General features: G+C 44.1%; 1 long non-coding RNA gene across 2 annotated transcripts in view; it reads right to left on the reverse strand.

The window, feature by feature from the left end:
* Positions 1-310: 310 nt before the first annotated feature.
* LOC137642298 (uncharacterized) overlaps positions 311-24,283 on the reverse strand; it is a 41,925-nt gene continuing 17,952 nt past the window's right edge. The window contains exons 3-6 of one of the 2 annotated variants that reach the window (XR_011044735.1): positions 16,634-16,845; positions 4,114-4,328; positions 3,499-3,625; positions 311-1,345 (exon numbers count right to left, since the gene is read on the reverse strand). This is a non-coding gene — a long non-coding RNA (uncharacterized lncRNA). The remainder of the gene's footprint in view (positions 1,346-3,498; positions 3,626-4,113; positions 4,329-16,633; positions 16,846-24,283) is intronic. The other variant, XR_011044736.1, reaches the window with a different exon arrangement.

Below are 24,283 nucleotides of genomic sequence, written 5' to 3' on the forward strand. Positions count from 1 at the left end.
AAGCCCTAACCCCCAAACTGTGGTGCCCAACCACAGCAGTGGCCTCTCAAGTAAATAGCTTAAACTCCCGGTCCCGGGCGGGGATCCATCTGCCGCCAAGCGAATGCTAGGTAAACTCGCTACCACTGTACTAGCCAGGAAGCTATTAAGCCTATTAAAAGGAAAGAAAACAGGGAAATTTTCTAGCTTTTGGGGTAAGCATCAACGTAAGGAAGCAAACAAGATTTTGAAGTATATGTGAACATCAGGTGAAGTTTGGAAAAATAAAAAAAGAGAAAATGCTTAAAATTTACATTAATTTAGGATGGAAATAAATAAAATTAACTTATTCAATTTAAACAAAATTTATATATAGATTTGATACTGTTGATTGAGGCATAAAACATCTGTTCAAGAAGTGTTATTCATTCAGCGCAAAGGAAAATTCCCCAGTGAAAGAGACACTCATATTACACAATAACTGAAATTTTACATTTAATAGAAGACTGGCATGAGAAAATCATTCTTACTAATGAATATTCTTCTATAAAGGTCTCAGGGCTTAATACATTTTACCTCAAGTTAAAAAACATCCATACTTGTTTTAAATACTATAAAAGAGCTGTTTAGATAAAAGATTCTCCCTCTTCAGGTCATTATACCAATCGAGATAGTCAATGACCCCTTTAATATCAAGATTTTGAACATAGCTGATCAGTGTACACATAAGCCTAAAATGCAAATATGATTGATAAATATATATATAAAAAACTCAAAACATTTAATATGGGTAAGCAATAATTATAATAAGTAAAAAGTAAACTTTTTGTTTCTTTTATAAATGCTTGAAAAATACATTCGACTTTAATTGGGATTTGAAACTCCATATGAAAGGACATCCAAATAATTGAATCTCTCATAAATGAAGTAGTAGCACTATCAATGCATTACTTGGTGTTGTACAGTATCTTTTTGGCCACTAGCTGCCCTTTCATTTTAATCTTCACCTATATATGGGTGATGAATGAACTCCCAGGACCCATTGCTTGAGCTTTATATCCAAAATTCTTGTGGTTCCGTAACCAAAATACAAACCACGCTATTTAATATGGGTATTACTTTCGGCGTAGCTGAAATGACGAGCCATTAGAATTTTAACGAGGGTTTACTAGGGTAGGGAGGGGTAGCTAGCTACCCCTCCCCCCCTCACACCTGTGACTAGCTCACTTTGCTTTTGGCTCGGGTGATGAACAAACGTGTCTGCTCCCACCCTTGCTTATTGACAGCCTTGATCTTGTTTTGCTTTTTCTTTTCAGTGTGCTTGGAAGTTGATTTTAGTTTTGAGGCAGATACCAAGGTCTGACATCTGAAAGTATAAACAATATTAGACAAAGGAATTTAAAAAGAAAACAAACTGAATATCAATCTCGCTTCAACCAATTTAACATCATTAATGATATACTAACACAAGAGGTAGTTTTTTTAGCAAGTGTCAAAATAGTCCTTTCTCTCCTGTTTAGATTGAAATTATAAAACTTTATAAGGAAAACTTATCTAAAAGTATTTTTATAAAGCTTTCTCAATACCTACATTTTGCTTTCTATTCAGAATTGATCCAAACTACAAAAAATTATTTCATACTATAATTATCTTTTTAATCTACTCTAGTTTAATTTATTAAGAAAACTTCTCAGAGTCATTCTAAAAGCAAATAAAACGCGCTCTGGAAATAACCAATTCACTGAATTATGTGTGAAAATTCTGAGCAGCAGAACTACCAAGTATAGAATATCTATTGATTAAATTATTGATATTTAGGATAATATAAAAAATAGCAACAAGCTGAAATTAAGCAATTTTATCATCCATGGAGGTCCGGAAATAGTAAATATATTGACTAGGAAAATAAAAATATATCGACACAATCAAATATTTTTGCAGGCACATTTCAAATTCCTTCTTGGTGAAGGAAAATCTTATCAACGAACTATAGTCAATTTCTTTGAGCGAGGCAGATTTGCACCGACTCGCAGCGGTGCCCCTTTAGCTCGGAAAAGTTTCCTGATCGCTGATTGGTTGGATGAGATAATTCTAACCAATCAGCGATCAGGAAACTTTTCCGAGCTAAAAGGGCACCGCTGCGAGTCGGTGCAAATCTGCCTCGCTAAAAGAAATGGACTATAGGACAACTGTAATCTCACTCCTCTCTTACTGAACCCTATTATTATTATTATTATTATTATTATTACTTGCTAAGCTACAACCCTAGTTGGATAAGCAAGATGCTAATTTATAAACCCAAGTCCTCCGATAGGGAAGATAGCCCAGTGCAGAAAAGAAATAATGAAATAAATAAACTACAAGATAAGTAATTAACAATTGAAATAAAATATCTTAAGAACAGTAACATTGAAATAAATCTTTCATATATAAACTATAAAAACTAAAAAAAAAAAAAGAAAAATAAAATGGGGAAGAGAAATAAGACAGAATAGTGTGCCCGAGTGTACCCTCAAGCAAGAGAACTCTAACCTAGGATAGTGGAAGGCCTTGGTACAGAGGCTATGGCACTACTCAAGACTAGAGAACATTGGTTTGATTTCGGAGTGTCCTTCTCCTAAAAGAGCAGCTTACCATGGCTAAAGAGTCTCTTCTACCCTTACCAAGAGGAGAGTAGCCACTGCACAATTACACTGCAGTAGTTAACCCATTGAGCAAAGAAGAATAGTTTAAAAAATTTCTAGAAAGCCTAAAGGCTTGATTACTAGTTCTAATTATTACCAAGATTGAATTTAAAATAAAAAAACTTTCCTGATAAAAATTATAAAAATTAGCTACTGAAGAACAGTGACTTTCAGAAGGTCCTCAAAGACATCTGGTGATACAAACAAATCCAAAATACATACATATACCAAGGCACTTCCCCCAATTTTGGGGGATAGCCGACATCAACAAATGAAACAAAAACCAAAAAGGGGACCTCTACTCTCTACGTTCCTCCCAGCCTGATAAGGGACTCAACCGAGTTCAGCTGGTACTGCTAGGGTGTCACAGCCCAACCTCCCCCGTTATCCACCACAGATGAAGCTTCATAATGCTGAATCCCCTACTGCTGCTACCTCCGCGGTCATCTAAGGCACCGGAGGAAGCAGCAGGGCCTACCGGAACTGCGTCACAATCGCTCGCCATTCATTCCTATTTCTAGCACGCTCTCTTGCCACGCTCACATCTATCCTCAAATCCAAAATGAAATCATAAAATCTCAGTTATTCTATCAAAACCTCATTATGAAGTACTGTAATCAAACAATATGTAATTCAATACAGTAAGCAAGACGACACTTACAATACGAAATGTGACTATTTGTTGACCTTTGCTGCTGAAAATTGTAGGCACGCAAGTTAAATGATGCTTACCCTAGGACCAAATTTAAAAATTTGACTCGCATACAGTTTTTAGGAACCCATTAAGTTTTAAGTTGAGGACTTAGTGTAAAAATGGCTGTTGATGAGAGCTTACCAATACAGGGTCAGTGGCAGTAGTGAGAAATACACTTCTTGAGCTCTGTCCTTGTTGTTAGCTGCAACAGAGCAGTCAAAGTCCTCTAACATAGGCTTGTACTATTGTTCTTCCCTTACACACCATTCTGTAATACAATAGAAAAGGAATTAAGCTATCCAAGCATTATCATTTTTATCTGGTTATTATTATTATTATTATTATTATTATTATTATTATTATTATTATTACTAGCTAAGCTATAAACCTAGTTGGAGAAGCAAGATGCTATAAGCCCAAGGGCTCCAACAGGGAAAAATAGCCCAGTGAGGAAAGGATATAAGGAAATAAATAAATATGAGAAGTAATGAACAATTAAATAAAAATATTTTAAAAACAGTAACAACATTAAAACAAATTTCATATGTAAACTATAAAAAGAGACTTATATCAGCCTGTTCAACATAAAAACATTTGCTGCAAGCTTGAAATTTTATCCTACCCTCAACACAATAGCCTATACAGAACAGTCACTCAAAGTAACCTATAAGGTTACTTGTTTTTCTAGCCAATAACACATTTCCATTTGTGAAAAGAAAACACTTTCCAGATAATCAAAAACTAAAAGCAACTTACTTTATAAGGATTTCCATCCAGTACAAACAGATGCGATGTTTTACGAGTTCCTAAGGGAACTTTAAAGAAAGGGTCAGTGAGAGTCCCGAGACGCTACTTCTAGGCAAGTCTTGATAGCGTGCTGGGGCAGCCAGGAAAGAAAAGATACGGCTATTTCCATCGCATCGGCGTCATGATTAAAAGCCATTTTCATCTTGGGGTGACAGCAACCTTACCTGGAATATTGCTCAATTCAAATAAATCATCATAAAAAAAGCCCTTTCCCTAATAGTGTTACTTGAAAAATGCTAAAATTTTATCTAACTTCAGAGAAATTCATTGCTAGGCACCAAGACTTCATTCCAAAGTTACATAGTACATAAAATATATAAATAATTCCATTATTTTATAAATTAAGCAGTAGGCTATACGCTGTTATCCATTCACAAAATATTTGTACAACCTTAGTGACTATTCTTAACAAAACCGACATAGCTTCAGTCGGGATAGAGCTACAGGCTTCAACCTGTACACAGTACTGAACAGCTTTGAGATGAAAACACAGTTATCAAAACATAGCTTATGTTTTCGTTTATCACACTTCTGTACTTATATTTTCTCGTTATGCTATGTATAATACCATTACAGTGAACCCTCGTTTATCGCGGTAGATAGGTTCCAGACCCGGCCGCGATAGGTGAAAATCCGCGAAGTAGTGACAGCATATTTACCTATTTATTTAACATGTATATTCAGACTTTTAAAACTTTCCCTTGTACGTAGTACTGTTAACAAACTACCCTTTAATGTACAGAACACTTAATGCATGGACTAACGTACCCTAAACTAAAACAGGCACAAATATTAAGGGCGACTTTATATCATGCGTTTCCTAAACACGCCTAAAAGCACGATAAAAAATGGCAACCAATGTTTTGTTTACGTTTATCTCTGATTATAATGAAGAAACAAACGCATTTACACATCTGTGTATAGGTTAGTTTGTGCATCGATTATATTGATTATTCAGTACAGTATGTTGATTTGGTTATTACTAATGTTTTACTTAATTTTTCTTAGGACTTCCAAATGAAATGTTTTTCTTTATGACGCCACCTGAAACGACGGCGTCATAAAGTACGCTCAGTAAACAAACTAAGGAATTTAACGCGCATGATGAAAGTGATAAATAATGATATTACAGTAAAACCTTTAATAAAATATGTTATTACAAATATTTTCTGGGTCGAACCTGTGGCGCCGGGCGAAAAGTCCTTCTTGTATACCTTTTCTGATAAAAACCTTCCAATTATACCAGAGAAAGATAAAAGCATGGAATGCTGAGGTTACAACCCTCGCGCGAGCACCTTTTGGGTGTCGTGTATAAAGCAAAGGCGCGTGAAATCCACTATTCACAGGTTGTCTTCCATTTAGTTAATTCCTTCGCCAAAGGGATGGGCCGATACAGAGGCCCTAGACACATCCCCATCGCCGCACCACCCACGCCACGACGCGAGCGCCATCTGAACATCATCCTTCTTTTTGGAATTCAAGGTGTTGAATGTTTTCGTTGTGCTCTCGGTCTTTTTTATCTATCGTGGATTTATTTTGTCATGTCCGAAGCTCCATCTTCACACATTCCAATGTTAAGTACCATAGTTTGTTTTGACAGTATTTTATTGTACCGGGCTTGTGTTTTATATCCAGTATAGTCTGTTTTATTATTCCCGTCTGGCCTGTCATGGCGGCCATTGTTTGTTCACTTGTTTGGGAATTCATCTTTATCTGCCCGTTTAGTACTCTGTCACTTAGGTTCTTGGTTAAGTCCCTGGCCTTATGCCTTTAGAACCGTTATTATTTTTATTTTTATTTTTTTTTTGTGTATTTATGCTCATGGTACTTTTTGCAAGTAAGTCCAGCCTACGATCGAGATAGCGATTTAGCTTTGTTTTTGTTTAGTAACCGCCCGAGGCGTTCGTCACTCGACTCGGTTAAAGGAACAGTGCTATTTATTTTAAGTTTTAACGGATGCTATTCTTCGATCGTAGTATTATATGGATGTACATTTTTATTTTATACGTTTATAATAGTGTTTTGTGATTTTTAGTCCTGTTTTTGTGTCCAAGAGAGCGGGAGATTGGGGTCCCCGTTTTCTGTTCGCAGTCACGAGTTACCCCTTTCTCTCGTTTTCTTTCTTAGCTCCGGTGGGGGAGTGGATTTCCCGTTTTCCGTTTTGTGCGTTCAGCGGGTTCTCCCTCCCTCACCTCTCCCCCTCTGGGTGGATGATAACTTACGAGTTATTTATTTTTCGTGTCTTTTCAATTGTTAGCGTTATTTTGGTCCGTGTTTCGTCCTCTCCCCGTTACGGCTCGGGAGTAGTTATGAACGTTATCCACTCCGCCTTGAGTTATACTCCGCCACGAGGGATTCTCAATAACTTTCGTTCTATTGTTATATTTATATTGTTTACTACATGGGACGGGCTTCATATTGTTTAGATAAGACCCTCCGGTGGCCCTTACTTCGGTCTCAGGCCACGGCCATATCCACAATAGCCTTTGTTATTACAACTGTGTTGTTATTCACAATAATTATTCAGGACCTTTCTTCTCCCTCCGGCCTCACCGGAGATCGTAAATACGCTTTACTATAATCTAAGCTTTAGTCTTTAGCTACGACTTAGCTTTTTATCTTTCACAATTGAATTATTAGCCACAATTGAATTATTCAGGGCATCTCATTATCCTCCGGCGTCACCGGAGGTCGCCCAAACACTTAACACTTAAAGTTGCCTTAGCTAATTAGCTAAGGCTCCTTTATTCAGGACATTTCATTACGATCCGGCCTCACCGGAGCTCCGGCTTCACCGGAGGTCGCCCATACACTTCACACTTATATTTGCCTTGCCTTTAGCTAAGGCTGGTGTTTGTATTTATTTTAAGGGCATGTCACTGCTTCCCCGACCCTTGGAGGTCGGCGGATTACTTTAAGCTTATTATCCTTATGTCATTAACAGATATTGGGTGCATTACAAATATACAGACAATTGAATTTTAAAGTGCCAACAATGGTATGGGGCAGTATCAACTTAAAGTTAATAGTTAGTTGTTTGGTCAATGCAATATGGGTGCTTAGGTAATTCAGTGAGTGCCAGAACTCTAAAATAATAGGTTTTTATCCCTTATCAGAGTTTCAAGCATCACCAGACTCATGTCTCCTTTCTTTTACAGAAGGCCCGTTGTACTGCTGAAGGATGCTCTGCCTCGTTCAGCGACCCCGTTGGGCATGACCTCTGCCGGTCTCATGCTCACTGCTCCATTCCCTTTATCCAGGAACCGGGACAGGCCCAATACCCAGTGTGGTTCCCGGATTTGTGCTCGTTCTGTTACGAGTTGTCGTCAGTTCTGCTGAATGATGATGTAAGTGGGTTTTCCCTTTGTTCCTTATTTCTCGTTGGCAGACACTAATATAGACATGAATATGATATACACAGTATATTTAGGAGGGCAAACCCCCTCCTCCATCACTAATCACTGCAAATCTTACAGGCCGATGATGTCTCTCTTCGGTCAGCAAGGGCTACTCTTCGGCCGTGGGTGTCGGGCTTTGGCAGGAATGCCCCGTCTGGCGCTCCCTATCTCCTCGATGGGGATATGGCCTCCCGTCTCTTCCCAGGCTCGACTACTGCTGCAGTCTCTCCTGACCTTGCTGCCCCTTTAATTGAAGAAGTCAGGGCTACCATTTCCGTGGAGGACGAAACCCTCGTACCGATGGACATGGCTGGTCTGGATATAGACGTAGAACCCAGGGACGAGCAGGTAAGTGGTGCCGAGTTGGTGGAAACCCTTTTCTCTCCTACTCCCTCTTCTACCTCTTCCTTTCTAGGTTTTGATAACTCTAAGGCTTCTCCTCGGGATCCCTCTGCCTCCGTACGACCCAAGGTGAAGCCACTTCGAACTTATAAGACTTCAGCTTTGCCAGTATCAACGTCACCGGTCCCCGGACCCTCGACAGCTCCTGATATTCATATTGCTCCTCGTAAAACCACTACTCCTAAGAAGTCTAAGTCTACCAAATCCAAGAAAAAACCAACGGGTGACTTTCAGGTACCCTGGGCTGATCTCCTCCCCATCCAACTGATCAAAGGATTGGTCAGGGATCAAGTTCAACATCACTCTGGTGCAATAACAGAGATTAAGGATATGATGGCTACTCTGATCCGCGCCGGAACTCAGTTCCCTCCCCCTTCTGCCCCAGACGCATCGAAGCTGCCGCCCTTCGATAAAAACAATCCTTGGCGGTTTGCTTTGCATGCTCCATTCGTAGATGGCTCCCTAACTCTGGAGGGCATGGGCACCCGCCCTCTAGAGGACCTGGAGTTCTATCCCCCGGACCTAGCATTCCCGTTCAATGGTTTTGTACGGTTAAAGGAACATGCATTGGTCCGTATGGACAAGGTACCGAAGGAAACGGTCATATTTCCAAAAGAGCAGGCCCAGGCTATCTGGGCCAGAACACTATCAGAGTGGGGGTGTATTAACTCCAAGCTCACCCCTCACAAGGGTTCCTACACTATTTTTACGACAGCGGCCTCCATCTCTTTGCCGCTCATAGACAAAGTCACAGAGCTGACTATACAGGCCATCAAAGAAGGCTCTTCCATGCCGGCTCTCAAGGAGACGGACCCCACCTCTTTGCTTATTCCGGGTTCCACGGCAGCCTGGGATGCTGCGGCCTCTACCTTCACGGTGGGGAAACTAGACCCGGACTGTGCCTCTACTCTTTTCTCTGAGAAGCTTCCCAGATTAATAGAGAGTCTTCTCAAAACTGAGTTCGAGACCCGTACTAGACTTGCTAGGTCCCTCCAATCCATCACCTCCATGGAGTCCCTTGCATCTCTTTACCCAGAGGAAACGCTGTTCAGAGTCGCCACAAAGAACCAGCTGCTATCCTACCAAATAGATCTCCATGACTTCTGGTCAGCACGGGTTAGTTGCAGGAAGTTCGTTCTGTCGGAGGCCACCATCAGGCATGAGCCGAACAGACTGATAGCTTCCTCCTGCTGGGGTAAGACCCTCTTCCCTCAGACCGAGGTGGATAAGGTTCTTCAGGACGCAGCGAGGGCAAACCAGAATTTGCAGGTAAGGTGGGGTCTCTCAGCCAAAAAGAGGTTCGAACCCCAGAGACACACATTCTTCAAGAAGAAGCTGAGGTTTAGTCCTTACAAAGCGGCCAGGGGTACCTCGTCCCCACAGCCTTCCGCGGCCTCGACTTCTCGACAACAGGCTCCTCCTCAGCAGGTAGTCTACCTCGCTGCTCCCCCTGGTACACAGCCCAACCCCTCTTGGATGCCCTCACCTGCATACAACCCTGCCTACGAACCCTCCGGTTCCTTTCGTGGATACCAAAGAGGGAGTTCCAGAGGTAGAGGACAGTTCCGCCAACGCGGCGGGCCCAGAGCAAGGGGTTCCCGTGGAGGGAGGGGCCCTAAGTTCACTCCCTCCCAATGATGTGATGCCGGTAGGAGGGAGACTTTATCACTTCCGGGATCATTGGACCTTCAGTCCATGGGCTCACAGCATAATATCAAGGGGCTTGGGTTGGAAATGGTCACAGGGATCCCCTCCTCCACCGGTGACCTTCTTCCAGAGACCCACTCCCATCCTGGAAGAGTACACTGCGGAGTTACTCAAGAAGAGAGCAATCAAGCGGGTTCGATCCCTGAAGTTCCAAGGCCGCCTGTTTACAGTCCCGAAGAAAGACTCGTCGGCGTTGAGGGTAGTTCTGGACTTATCGAAGCTCAACTCTTACATCCTTTGCGACAAGTTCCGTATGCTGACTATCTCTCAGGTACGGACCTTACTTCCCCGTGGGGCCGTCACCACCTCTATCGATCTTACCGACGCCTATTATCATGTCCCAGTAGCTCGAAACTTCTCTCCTTATCTAGGCTTCCGTCTCGGCAAGAGAGCCTTCGCATTCAAAGTCATGCCCTTCGGTCTCAGCATTGCCCCCAGGGTATTCACGAAACTGGGGGAGACGGTGCTCGAGCAACTCAGACACCAAGGGATACAAATCGTCGCCTATCTGGACGATTGGCTCATTTGGGCCCAGTCGCACCAGGAATGCAAAAGAGCTACGTCGAAGGTACTCCATTTTCTCGCCAAACTGGGCTTCCAAGTCAACCTCCGGAAGTCCCGCCTACAACCATCAAGCCTCTTCGAATGGTTAGGCATCCGTTGGGACCTCTCAAAGCACAAGCTCTCCCTTCCTCCCAAGAAGGTGAGGGAGATAGCTTCCAAGGTCAGGAACTTTCTCAAACACAAACAGGTGTCCAGAAGAGCTTTAGAACGGGTCCTCGGCCTACTCCAGTTTGCCTCACTGACCGATCTCCTATTAAAACCCAAACTCAAAGACATCAATCGAGTTTGGAGAAAGAGGGCGACAATACCTTTAAGAGACAAGACCTCGAAGATCCCCTCTGTCTTGAAAATGAGACTACAACCATGGTCCGATCGGAGGAACCTCTCCAAGTCGGTTCCTCTACAGTTCCCCTCTCCACAAGTGACAATTCATACCGACGCGTCTCTGAGTGGTTGGGGGGGTTACTCCCAACATCAGATGTGTCAGGGCTCTTGGTCACCCGCCATGAGACAGTTCCATATCAATGTTCTCGAAGCCATGGCGGTGTTCTTGACCCTGAAGAGAATCTCCCCTCCGAGGTCGACCCACATCAGAGTAGTCTCAGACAGCACGGCCGTAGTACACTGCCTCAACAGGGGGGGGTCCAAATCACCCAACCTGAATCAGATCCTGGTCACTATCTTCACCTTGGCAGCCGACAAAGACTGGTTCCTGTCAGCAACTCACCTAGCAGGAGTCCAGAATGTGATAGCAGATGCATTATCCAGGACGAGCCCACTGGAATCGGAGTGGTCCCTGGACATGCACTCCTTCCGGTGGATACTCAGGCTGGTTCCAGGTCTCCAGGTGATCTATTCGCGACCCGACTCAATCACAAACTCCCGTGTTATGTGACACCGAACCTGGACCCTCAGGCTTATGCCATGGACGCATTAACCCTGGATTGGAACCATTGGCAGAAGATCTTCTTATTCCCTCCAGTGAATCTTCTACTGAAAGTCTTGCACAAACTCCGCTCCTTCAACGGGGTAGTAGCTTTAGTGGCACCTCACTGGCCAAAGAGCAGTTGGTTTCCTCTCCTCCTCGAGTTGAAACTCCGTCCCTTCCGGATCCCATTCCCCAAACTGACCCAGGTGGTCCAAACACGGACTGTGTCAGATTCCTCAAGGATAGCCAAAACCCTAACTTTGTGGATTTCATGAAGTTTGCGGCACGTAGGGACGCAAACATCGACCCAGATAATGTCCTCTTTATAGAATCAGACAAAAGGGACTCAACGATTCGCCAATATGATTCGGCGGTTAAGAAACTAGCGGATTTCTTAAGGACTTCAGACCATTCGGTTATGACTCCTAATTTAGCCATCTCCTTCTTTAGGTCCATTTTTGACAAAGGCCTAGCAGCTAGCACTATAACCACCATTAAGTCAGCTCTGAGGAAAGTCTTCCTGGTTGGGTTTAACATTAACCTGGCGGAGTCTTATTTCTCATCTATTCCAAAAGCATGTGCTAGGCTTCGACCTTCGGTCCGTCCTCAAAAGGTCTCTTGGTCTCTAAATGATGTCCTCAAACTGGCCTCCGACACGGACAACGAATCCTGCTCTTATATCACTCTTCTTAGGAAGACTTTATTTCTAACAGCTTTGGCCTCGGGTTCCAGAATCTCAGAACTAGCAGCTCTCTCACGAAACTCAGAGAACATGGATTTCCTCCCTTCAGGTGAGGTACTTCTTTCACCAGACAGGGCGTTCCTAGCTAAGAACGAGGACCCCCAAAATAGGTGGTCCCCTTGGAAGATTATTCCTCTTCTCCAAGATACTTCTCTATGTCCGGTCACCACTCTCAGGGCCTTTTTAGCCAGGACTGCTACCCGATCGTCTGGCCCCCTGTTTATCAGAGAACAAGGAGGTACCATTTCCATACGTGGCATTAGGCAACAGATCCTATACTTCATTAAACAAGCCAATCCGGGATCATTTCCCCATGCTCATGATATCCAATCGATAGCTACCTCCATCAACTATTTCCAGAATATGGACTTTGATAACCTTAAGAAGTACACGGGTTGGAAATCTCCTATGGTCTTCAAACGCCACTATCTAAAGAACTTACAGGCTCTTAAATATCCAACGGTTGCAGCTGGGAGCCTTATCTCTCCCCATTGATCTTTTGTTCTTCCTTTCATCCATCTCTTCTCTTCTCCCTCCTACCCGCCACTCGCACCACGACGCCGCTTCCTTGGTGGTTCGTTAGCCCTAAGTGTATTACATATTAGGTTAATATGATTGTAACTATTATTGTTTTCCCTTGTTATTAAGTTGGGATATTCTTAGCCATGTCAGTTTTGTTGCATGTTTTCCTCTGATACTCAGAGGTTTCCTTGTTATCATGTTTGTTTATCCTTACTCTCACTATGCCCTGTGGCTAGTTTATATTTTATGCCTACTTACCTGAATTATATATGATTTTCTTTACATGGTGTTGTTTCTCTCCCCTTATTAAATTAGTAGTTATTGTTGGGCTTGGAAGGCATTCTCTGGTACATTTTCGCCCGGCGCCACAGGTTCGACCCAGAAAAGGGATTTTGACGAAGGAAAAATCTATTTCTGGGGAGAGACCTGTGGCGCCCGGCGAAACCCTTCCCCTTATTTTACACGATCCCACCCTTTCCTTTCCAAGCCATCATGGTCAATACAGAAGGATGTTGTTCAGATGGCGCTCGCGTCGTGGCGTGGGTGGTGCGGCGATGGGGATGTGTCTAGGGCCTCTGTATCGGCCCATCCCTTTGGCGAAGGAATTAACTAAATGGAAGACAACCTGTGAATAGTGGATTTCACGCGCCTTTGCTTTATACACGACACCCAAAAGGTGCTCGCGCGAGGGTTGTAACCTCAGCATTCCATGCTTTTATCTTTCTCTGGTATAATTGGAAGGTTTTTATCAGAAAAGGTATACAAGAAGGACTTTTCGCCGGGCGCCACAGGTCTCTCCCCAGAAATAGATTTTTCCTTCGTCAAAATCCCTTATTTACCGTATCTATATAAAATCATACATACGTAGCAAAGCAGGAAAACAATCTACGAGAGACAGAGAGAGAGAGAGAGAGAGAGAGAGAGAGAGAGAGAGAGAGAGTTGTTTTACATACGTAAATGTAAATTTAAAAAAAAAAAAAAATAGCCCCATTTCATATAAAATAGATTACAAATATTTTACTTTATCATATTAAAGTAGTCTGTATAATACTGTAAAGTTCAGTACAGTATGTTGTTGTTAAAGTCGTGGCGATGAAACTCTCACGAAACAAAAATACGCCATTTGAGTACAACAGCTGATTCTCTCTCTCTCTCTCTCTCTCTCTCTCTCTCTCTCTCTCTCTCTCTCTCTCTCTCTCAATCTCTCCGTGTTATACAATACTTACATTTAGATGAAGAAGCTAAAATTAGTTTTCTTAGTGTCAATTAAATACGAAACGAAATAATTAGGCCGAGTCTACATCCATTTCAATCATAGCTAAAAATACGGCATCCGATTTCCTCAGCAAACCACTATTTTTTGGGAAATATCCTTTTATTCTAGAAAATTGCCACTCTTTAAATAGTTAATAGCACATTAAGAAAGCGTGTACTTTTATTTTTAAATTTCGGGTTTGTTTTAAAAATCGAGTATTGTTGACTTCGTTTTTTTTTTTACTTTTGGCTGTGATTAGATCAGCTGTCATCTAGCTGCCGCTCTTGAGTGTGTACGAATACACTAACAAAGTATCATTTATACCATTTCTTAACTTATTCAAACCGTCTACAGTATACAGTTGATATTACATAAGCACCAATGTGTTATAACCTATCAATTTTTTTTGTTTATTACATTTAAACCCCCCCCCCTCTCTCTCTCTCTCTCTCTCTCTCTCTCTCTCTCTCTCTCTCTCTCTCTCTCTCTCTCTCTCTCTCTCTCATCAATCACGATTCAATTTTCCTTACTTTCTCCAATCTCGCACCATCGGTCACTTCGCGGTATTTTTTATATTTCCGGAAAATCCGCGATATATGTATATACATGGGTTATGAAAAAAATCCGCGAAGTGGTGAATCCGCGATGGTCGAACCGCGAAGTAGCGAGGGTTCACTGTATACCATTATCAGAGATAAGTATGTACTGTATTTTCTAATTTCATGAATAGAATTGCTCTTTTTGTTGCAGAGCTCGTCGCAAGATCACGTATATCGGCATAACATGTCAAATTTGAAAGTATTTTGTATTTTTTATAACGACACAAAGATTTAGCTATTTATACGAAGCTGAAAGAAAACGGATTTTGACTTAGGAAAAATCTATTTTTGGGTGAGATAGCCATGTCGTCCTGATGGAAGATCCTTCCGGCAGCTTCCTACTGTATAATATTTCTGCGAGTGATATTACAAGAGAATTATCGTCAGGTATCAAGGGGTTCTAACCCCCAGAACGACTATCCTAAGATATCGTGTATAATCAGGGACGTATCCGTAGATAACCATAGATATCTGCACCCCTAACAGACTTAACCCAGTTTAGGAATCTAAGAAGGATAGGTGAGGAGACTTTAAACGAGGGTTAAGCACCCATCCGCTAAGTAGCAGGGTGGGGGGTGGGAGTAGTAGCTACCCCGCTCACTCACACACCTGAGCTATTAACCTAATTTTCTAGGAAGTAGGACTTTAAGATGGACAGGTACTGGCGGCCCAATCTATATAAATAACTAAAGGTTTGTATCGTTAGGAAAAACACAAATTACTTCCAAATTTGTCATTTGTTCCATCACTAAATAGAAACCAAAGCTATCTATATGGGATGACTTACCCTTGAGGAAGGTGGAAGTCGGTGCCAATTGGCTTTTTGGCTTCGACCCGAGAGTTTTCCCCTTTATGTGTTCTGCACATAATTGGTGGAAACCCTACACCTCGCTAAACCCGTGCTATGCATGGTCAGCGGCCTACACTAGCTGCGTGTTCGTGACACTAGCAATGTGACAATCTAGCTAAGAGTTCTTCCAAGCCATAGGAATCTTCAGAGGTTACCAAGACATTACCTAATACCCCATCGTTAGGGTATGGGGACACAACAAGTATTGAAACAATGCTAGGTTACACAAGGGAAAATGGTTTACCTGCAGATAGTTGAGGTCAGCTTTGCAGAGGATACTGGGTGCTGATTTCTCAAGAGAGGGAAAGATGAAGAAAAGAAAGAGCCAGCCATCCTTGAACAATCACCCCAGACTAATCCCGGATAACCTATGCCCTCAACCCTCTGCTACTTGTGCATCAAGGAGCTTGAGGTGTTAAACAACTCGTGCAGCCACCACAGGACCAATGGAAAAAGTTTCCATGTTCCTGTGGGTTACGTCTTCTAGGTAGTGGGCAATGAAGGTCGTCTGATGCTTCCTCATGCCCTAGTACCTGCGCCACAGAGTAGTTTCATTTGAACGAAAGGGATGTTGCAATGCCCTTGACGTCATGAGCTCTCGGTCAATGTGTTGGAAGAGGATAGGGATTCAGGGCCTTATGAATACAAACACAGATGTTCTTCATGATCCTCCTCTTGACATTCCTCGTGCTGACGAAGAGTGCTGACACTAGGGGGCAAGCTGCAGATGTTCTTTTGATGTAATAACTCAAAACTTCTTACTGGGCATAGTAACAGTTGATCTGTGTCATCGGTTATGGTACGGAGACTCTCAATCCGGTAGGAATCGAATCTAGGATCTGCTACCCCTGGATTTTGAGTCTTTGCAATGAAATCAGAATTGAAGCTGAGGATTACCTCTCCCCATCTCTTTGAATGGGCGATGTCATAAGCGAGTAGGAACACCGTCTTCAGAGTGAAAGGGCAATCTGTTACCTGGCGTAATGGAATGTAGAGGAGACCCTTCAGAGACTGAAGGACCCAAACCACATTCCAAGGAGTAGTTCTATCTTCCAACTAGGGACAGTAAACTCATAACTTCACATGAGGAGAGAAAGTTCCAACGAAGAAGAAATATCTACAACTTTCAGCTTCAAGACTAGACTCAAGGCTGAGTGGTAACCTTTTACTGTCGAAACTGAGAGGAGCTTTTCCCCCCAAAGGTGTACAAGGAACTCTGCTATCGTTAGAATAGTAGCATCGAGGGGAGAGATACCCCTCTCTAAACGTATTATGTCTAGTCTTCCAGTATCGCTGGAAGTATATCCCTAATAAAGAGCGAAAGGGTTTGCATTTAGCGTCGGAACAAAGATGATTTGATCCTACCCTCAACACAATAGCCTATACAGTACAGTCACTCAAAGTAACCTATAAGGTTCCCTGTATTTCTAGCCAATAGCACACTTCAATTTGTGAAAAAAAAAAAACACTTTCCAGATAATCAAAAACTAAAAGCAACTTACTTTTAAAGGATTTCCATCCAGTACAAACAGCTGTGATGTTTTACTTGTTCCTAAGGGAACTTTAAAGAAAGGGTCGGTGAGTCACGAGACGCATACTTTTCTTGACAAGTCTTTAGAGTCCACTGGGTCAGCCAGAAAAGATCTGGCTATTTCCATCGCATCGGCGTCATGATTAAAAGCCACTTTCATCTTGGGGGTGACAGCAACCTTACCTGGAATATTGCTCAACTAAAATAAATCTTCATAAAAAAAGCCCTTTCCGTAATAGCGTTACTTGAAAAATGCTAAAATTTGATCTAACTTCAGAGAAATTCATTGCTAGGCACCAAGACTTTATTCAAAATTTACATAGTACATAAAATATATAAATAATTACATTATGTTATAAATTAAGCATTAGGCTATCACGCTGTTATCCATTTACAAAATATCTGTACAACCTTAGTAACTATTCTTAACGAAACCGACATAGCTTCAGTCGGGATAGAGCTACACGCTTCAACCTGTAAGGTACTGAACAGCTTTGAGATGCAAACACAGTTATCAAAAAATAGCTTATGTTTTCATTTATCACACTTCTGTACTTATATTTTCTCATTATGCTACGTATAATGCCATTATACATTATCAGAGATAAGTATGTACTGTATTTTTTAATTTCATGAATAGAATTGCTTTTTTTGTTGCAGAGCTCGTCACAAGGTCACGTATATCGGCATAACATGTCAAATTTGAAAGTATTTTTTATTTTTCCTAACGACACAAACCTTTACCTATTTATACAGGGATATTACTTTATGCGAAGCTGAAAGAAAACGGATTTTGAAGTAAGAAAAATCTATTTTTGGGTGAGATAGCCATGTCGTCCTGATGGAAGGTTCTTCCGGCAGCTTCCTACTGTATATTTCTGCGAGTGATATTACAAGAGAATTACCGTCAGGTATCACAGGGTTCTAACCCCCGGAACGACTATCCTAAGATATCGTGCATAATCAGGGACGTATGCGTAGATAACCATAGATATCGTACCCCTAACAGACTTAACCCCATTTAAGAATCTGAGAAGAATAGGTGAGGAGACTTTAAACGAGGGTTAAGCACCCATCCGCTAATTAGCAGGGTGGGGGGTGGGAGTAGTAGCTACCCCGCTCACTCACACACCTAGGCTGTTAACCTAATTTGCTAGGAAGTAGGACTTTAAGAGGGACAGGTACTGGCGGGCCAATTTATATAAATAGCTACAGGTTTGTGTCGTTAGGAAAAACACAAATTACTTCCAAATTTGTCATTTGTTACTTCACTAAATAACAAACTAAAGCTATCTATATGGGACGACTTACCCTCAGAAAGGTGGAAGTCTGTGCCAATTGGCTTTTTGGCTTCGACCCGAGTTTTCCCCTTTATGTGTTCTGCCCATAATTGGCGGAAACTCTACACCTCGCTAAACCCGTACTATGCATGGTCCGCGGCCTACAAAAGCTGTGTGCTCGTGATACTAGAAATGTGACTGTCTAGCTAAGAGTTCTTCCAAGCCATAGGAATCTTCAGATGTTACAAAGATATTACCTAATATCTTATCGTTAGGGTAAGGGGACGCAACAAGTATTGAAACAATAAGAGGTTACACAAGGGGGAATGGTTTACCTGCAGATAGTTGAGGTCAGCTTTGCGGAGGACTCTGAATGCTGATTCCTCCAAAGAAAGGGAAAGATGAAGAAAAGAAAGAGCCAGCCATTCTTGAACAATCACCCCAGACTAATTCAGGATAACTTATGCCCTCAATCCTCTGCTACTTGTCCATCAAGGAGCTTGAGGTGTTAAACAACTTGTTGGGCAGCCACCACAGGACCAATGGAGAAAGTTTCCATGTTCCCATGGGTTACGTCTTGCAGGTAGTGGGCAATGAAGGTTGTCTGATGCTTCCACATGCCCGCTTCTAGTACCTGCGCCACAGAGTAGTTTTATTTGAACAAAAGGGATGTTGCAATGCCCCTGACGTCATGAGCTCTGGGTCGACATGTTGGAAGAGGATAGGGATTCAGGGCCTTACGAATCCAAACTCAGATGGTGTTCTTCGTGATCCTCCTCTTGACATTCCTTGTGCTGACGAAGAGTGCTGACACTTGGGGGCCAGCTGCAGATGTTCTTTTGACGTAATACCTCAAACTTCTTGCTGGGCATAGTAACAGTTGATCTGTGTTATCGATTATGGTACGAAGACTCTCAATCCGGAAGGAATCGATTCTAGGATCTGCTACCCCTGGATTTTGAGTCTGCAATAAACTCAGGGACAAAGCTGAGGATTACCTCTTCCCATTCCTTTGCATGGGCAATGTCTTAAGAAAGACCATGAAGTTCACTAACTCTTACGGCCAAAGCCAAAGCGAGTAGGAACACCATCTTCAGAGTGAAAGGGCAATCTGTTACCTGGCATAATGGATTGTAGAGGACACCCTTCAGAGACTGAAGGACCCAAACCACATTCCAAGCAGTTCTAACTTCCAACTAGGGACAGTAAACTCATAACCTCACATGAGGAGAGAAAGTTCTAACGAAGAAGAAATATCTACAACTTTCAGCTTAAATACTAGACTCAAGGCTGAGTGGTAACCTTTTACTGCCGAAACCGAGAGGAGCATTACCTCCCGAAGGTGTGAAAGGAATTCTGCTATTGTTGGAATAGTAGCATCGAGCGGAGAGATACCCCTTCCACGACACCAACCATAGAAGACAGTACACTTAGCCTGGTAGACTAAAGCTGATGAGTGTCGAAGGTGTCCAGCCATCAGGTTCGCAACTTGTTGCAAAAATCCTCTCAGAGTAAGGAGGTTCTGGATAGTCTCCAGGCGTCAAGTCGGCTACGACATTGTGGAAGATGTTCCCATGGGGCTGCTTGAGTAGATCATGTCATGGAGGGAGTTCTCTTGGGAGCTTTGTTAGGAGCTGCAGAATGTCCGGGAGCCATTCTGCGTGATGCAATAGCGGAGCTATGAGGGTTATCGAGAGATTGGTGGATACTCTGGTCTTGTTGAGAACTCTTCTCATCAGACAGAACGGGGGAAAGACCCAAACGTCGATGTTGTCCCACCATTGTTGGAATGCATCTTGCCAGAGAGCCTGGGGATCTGAGACTGGGTAGCAGTAAAGCGGGAGCCTGAAATTCGGGGATGTTGCGAACAAGTCCATAGTCGGGGAACCCCACAAAGTCAGGACTTTGTTAGCTGCTAGATGATTTAAAGACCACTCGGAGCCCAATATCTGAGTCGCTCTGCTCAGGTTGTCTGCGAGCACATTCCTTTTGTCTGGAATGAAGCATGCTGATAGGGTCACCGAGTTGTCTTCTGACCATCTCAGAATCTCTAATGCTAGATGCTAGGGCCTGCGAAAAGGTACCGGCTTGTTTGTTGAAGTAAGCCACTACCAATGTGTTGTCGCTCATCAACACCACCGAGTGGCCTGCCGAGAACTGCTGGAACTGTTGGAGGGTTAAGAAGGCTGGCTTCATTTCTAAGAGATTTATGTGCTGGTACTTTTTGGACTCTGACCATAGGCCTGAGGCTGTGTGGTGTAGCATGTTGGCCCCCATCCTTCTTTTGATGCATCTGAAAAGAGCAGCAAGTCAGAGGGGAGGACGAGAAGGTCGACACCCGTGCGGAGATTCTCGTCGTTCACCCACCATCTGGGGTTCGTCTGCTCTTCTAGTTCTATAGGAACTCGAATGTTCGGGGAATCGCTGGACTGATTCCAGCTGAACTTTAGCCCCCATTGGAGAGATCAGATACTAAGACAGCCATTCGGAACTAGATAAACCAAGGCTGCTATGAGCCCTAGGAGACATAACCACCTCTGGGCTGGGAGTTCTTCTCGTCTGAGGAATGGTCTTACTACCTTCGTCAGCCTCACTACCCTCTCGTCTAATGGGAAGACTTTCTGTTGATCAGTGTCGATGATTATATCTAATTATACCAGTCGTTGAAAGGGAAGTAGTGACGACTTCTTGAGATTTTTCATGATTCCCAGATCTTATCAAAACTCCAGAAGTTTGTCTCGGAGTTAAAGAAGGGTTGCCCCCGAGTCTGCTAAAATCAGCCAGTTGGCCAGATATCTCAGGATACATATGCCAATTCTGTGAGCCCAGAATGACACTAGGGCGAATATTCTCGTGAAGACCAGAGGTGCTGTGGAAAGACCGAAGCACAGCACCTTAAACTGGTATATCTTGTTGTCTAGAATGATCCGTAGATACTTCCTTGAGGACGGGTGGATTAGGATCTGGAAGTATGCGTCTTTTAGGTCGAGTTTGCACATGAAGTCCTGTGGTCTTACCGCTTGTCTGACTGTGTCTGCCGTCTCCATGCTGAACGGAGTTTGTTTGACAAACTTGTTCAGAGCTGAGAGGTCGATAATGCCTTTTTCACAAGAAAGAGTCGACTGAAGAAGCCTGGGAGTCGCCGAGGACCTCTTGGAGAGCAGCCTTCTTCAACATGGTCTGGACTTCGGCCCGGAGAGCCAGCTCTTTTGCGAATCCCTTCGCATAGAAGCTTGATGGAACTGGATCCTTGGTCAGTGTAGGTAGAGATTGAGTGAATGAGACGCAATACCCTAAATGAATCACGGAGGCTGTCCAGGATTTGCCCTTGAGCTACAGTCACCTCTGCCAGCAGCAATGCAGGCAGCCACCACTGGTGGACAAGTGGGAGGATTGCCCATCCTAGCGGGTGCAGCCTTGGCCGCTTTCCCTAGAACTCTTACCTCCACATGAGGACTTTGAACCCTTTCGCTCTTTGGCTGGAAAAGGCTTCTACACCTTGTTGCTGTTGTTGCTGTTGTAGCTGCTGTACTATTCGTTGGCAGTTTTAGCTGTTGCTGTTGTTTCTTCTGCAAAGGAAGTGGTCTATAGCACGAGATGTTCAAGCCCTATGGAGGAGGATGTCCTGGTTGGACTTTCTTCACCTCTCCGAAGCATGCTTGACGTTTTCATGCCTGAGCAGAGGAACCATTCAAAGTAGAGTTTCTCAGTCTCGTTACTTCATTCTATGGGAGTCCCTTTGCCGAAGGATCGTATTTGCCAACAGGTTCACAACTTGGTGGGAAAGGAACTCAATGGTTCAAGTTCCCGATAATAGAAAGGTCTACATCGCCTTCCTCGACGTCTCCTTGGACCAGTCCTCGGTCCTTATGAGGTGTCCCACTAATCCTAACCAAAAGTCCAGCCACGAAGTAGCCTGCAAGGCGTACTTCACTACTTTCTCCTGGTTAAGAATCTTCAATGCCGAGAACGAGACTTGAAGTCCTGATAGCCTCTCGAGGGAGATCCCTCTGGTAAGAGCCTCTATGGAGTGATCGAGAGGCAGGGGAGGAAGGGGCTCGGAGACCTCATGATACTTCCTCTGCTCCACAAAAGGAGGCGGAAGATGTTTAAAGGAGGAGCAAGTGATCTGTGAGAACGCCTTCCGACAGGCACTGCTGAGGGGCCACTGCTGGATCAGATAACCCCTTAATGATCTTCCTGCAGGCCAAGATCTGCTAGAAGGCGTGCTCTGACTCCTACTGCTCTGCCTCCAATAGCTTTGGACTAGCAGGTCTTGGGAGATGGTCGTCATCGTCGTTAAGTCATCCACCCACTAGATCTCCTTTCGAGGTGAGTCGACGTCGTCCCTCAAACAATGCTGACAACCCTGCAGGGTCTGGAGAAGATCATTTGGATCCTTTTAGTGAAGGCCTTGAAGTCCTTGCCAAAGACTCAATGACAGTCTTGGCATCCTAGACCCCTTACGGGATGGAAAGAATATCTCCAGGAGTGAAGGTCTTGCATACTCTTCCCTATATCCATCATTTGCTGAGTGAGCGACGTCCTCCCGTAAAGGACTGGATACCGGTAGCTGCTCCAAGGGAACCACCTTGATAAGGGAGGGGCAGGAAGACCCAGCCAAAGATCCACTCCCTTTCGTAGGTTCTCGTCTGCTACCCATCACTGGAGATCCGTCTGTTCTGGTTGTCCCATAGGGATCAAGGTGTCCGGGAAATCGTGTCCTTGATTCCACCGCGACTTGAGTCGCCACTGGAGAGATCTCATTCTGAGGCGACTATTGGGGACCAGACGGGCCAGGGAGGAGAGATGGCCGAGGAGACGTAACCACGTTGGCTGGAAGTTCTTCTCGTGTGAGGAAAGGTCTCGCGACCTTCCGCATCCTTGCTATCCTGTCGTCTGAAGGGAAGGCTCTGTGGAGATTGGTGTCTATGACCATGCCTAGGTATACCACTCTCTGAGAGGGCTGTAGAGAGGACTTCTCGAGGTCTACCATGATCCCTAGATCTTGGCAAAGTTCGAGAAGCTTGTCTCGATGGTGACGAAGGGTTGCCTTCGAGTCTGCTAGGATCAGCCAGTCGTCCAGATAACGGAGGAGACGGATGCCGATCCTGTGAGCCCCTGATGAAATCAGAGTGAACACCTTGGTGAACACTTGAGGTGCTGTGGAGAGACCGAAGTACAGCACCTCGAACTGGAATATCTTGTATTCAAGGCAAAATCTAAAGTACTTCCTTGAAGACGGGTAGACTGGGATTTGGAAGTACGCGTCCTTCAGGTCCAGGGTACACATGAAGTCTTGTGGTCTCACTGCAAGCCTGACTGTGTCTGCCGTCTCCATGCTGAATGGAGACTGTTTGACAAACTCGTTCAGTGTCGAGAGGACGGTGACTGGTCTCCAAACTCCAGACGCCTTCCTCACAGAAAGGAGTCGATTGAGAAGCCTGGGGACCGGTCTACAACCTCTTGGAGAGAGTCCTTCTTCAACATGGTCTGGACTTCTGCCCGGAGGGCCTGTCCCTTTACCGATCCCTACTCAGGGAGGAGGGAGGAGCTTGTTACAAGCACTGGATCTATTGAAGGAGGCAAGCTCTGAGAGCTGGCCCTCGACCTTGTCTCTGGCGTTCTTTATCCCCTGAGACCAGGGCAAAGCTTCACTGGCCCTAGAGAGTTTCTGGGTGCAGTAGATTCGGTCCAGGACCGTATCCTCCCTTCACGAGGAGGAATCTCTGGGTCTGGGATCCCATTGAGGTTCCTCATGAGGGTTAGGACTTGCCAGAACGCATGTTCTGACTCTTGATGCTTTCCTCCCGATGGACTAGCAGCGAAGTCTCCCGTCCCCAGAGGCTCTTCCTTGGGAGATTCGCGGACGTTCTCCAAGGGTCTTTCTGGTTCTTGTCTAGGCCTTGCGGAAGACTTTGGTAAAGTCTTCGAGTCCTTCGGTTCCCTCCTAGGAGAGATACAGGACTCCAGCAACGATGGGTGTAAGGTTTTCCCTACCTCCGCGAGAGAAGACTTGTCAGGAAGAGGAGGAGTTTCCCCCATTGGTGCGATGGGGGAACGCACCGGCTCTTCCGACTCTCCTGAGGATGGGTAATACTCATCCGCAGGGGTGGGAGAGAAAGTCTGTGGAGGGGGAGTAACCTTACGCAAGGGCTTTCGAGGAGACAAGATAGTCCTTGGAGAAGTTACCACGGAGGGGACTCCTCTCTTTCTCTTCAGGGGGGTGGAAGCTGCCACTGATTTGTGGCCTAGGTCAGAGAGCACAGGCTTTATAGCCTGCATAAGGGCTCTGAACACGGCACCAAACCTGGGCTGCTGACTGACAGTTGCACTGTCAG

This window comes from Palaemon carinicauda, chromosome 6 (genome assembly GCF_036898095.1).
Source record: "Palaemon carinicauda isolate YSFRI2023 chromosome 6, ASM3689809v2, whole genome shotgun sequence".
In the NCBI taxonomy this organism is placed as follows: Eukaryota; Metazoa; Arthropoda; class Malacostraca; order Decapoda; family Palaemonidae; genus Palaemon; species Palaemon carinicauda.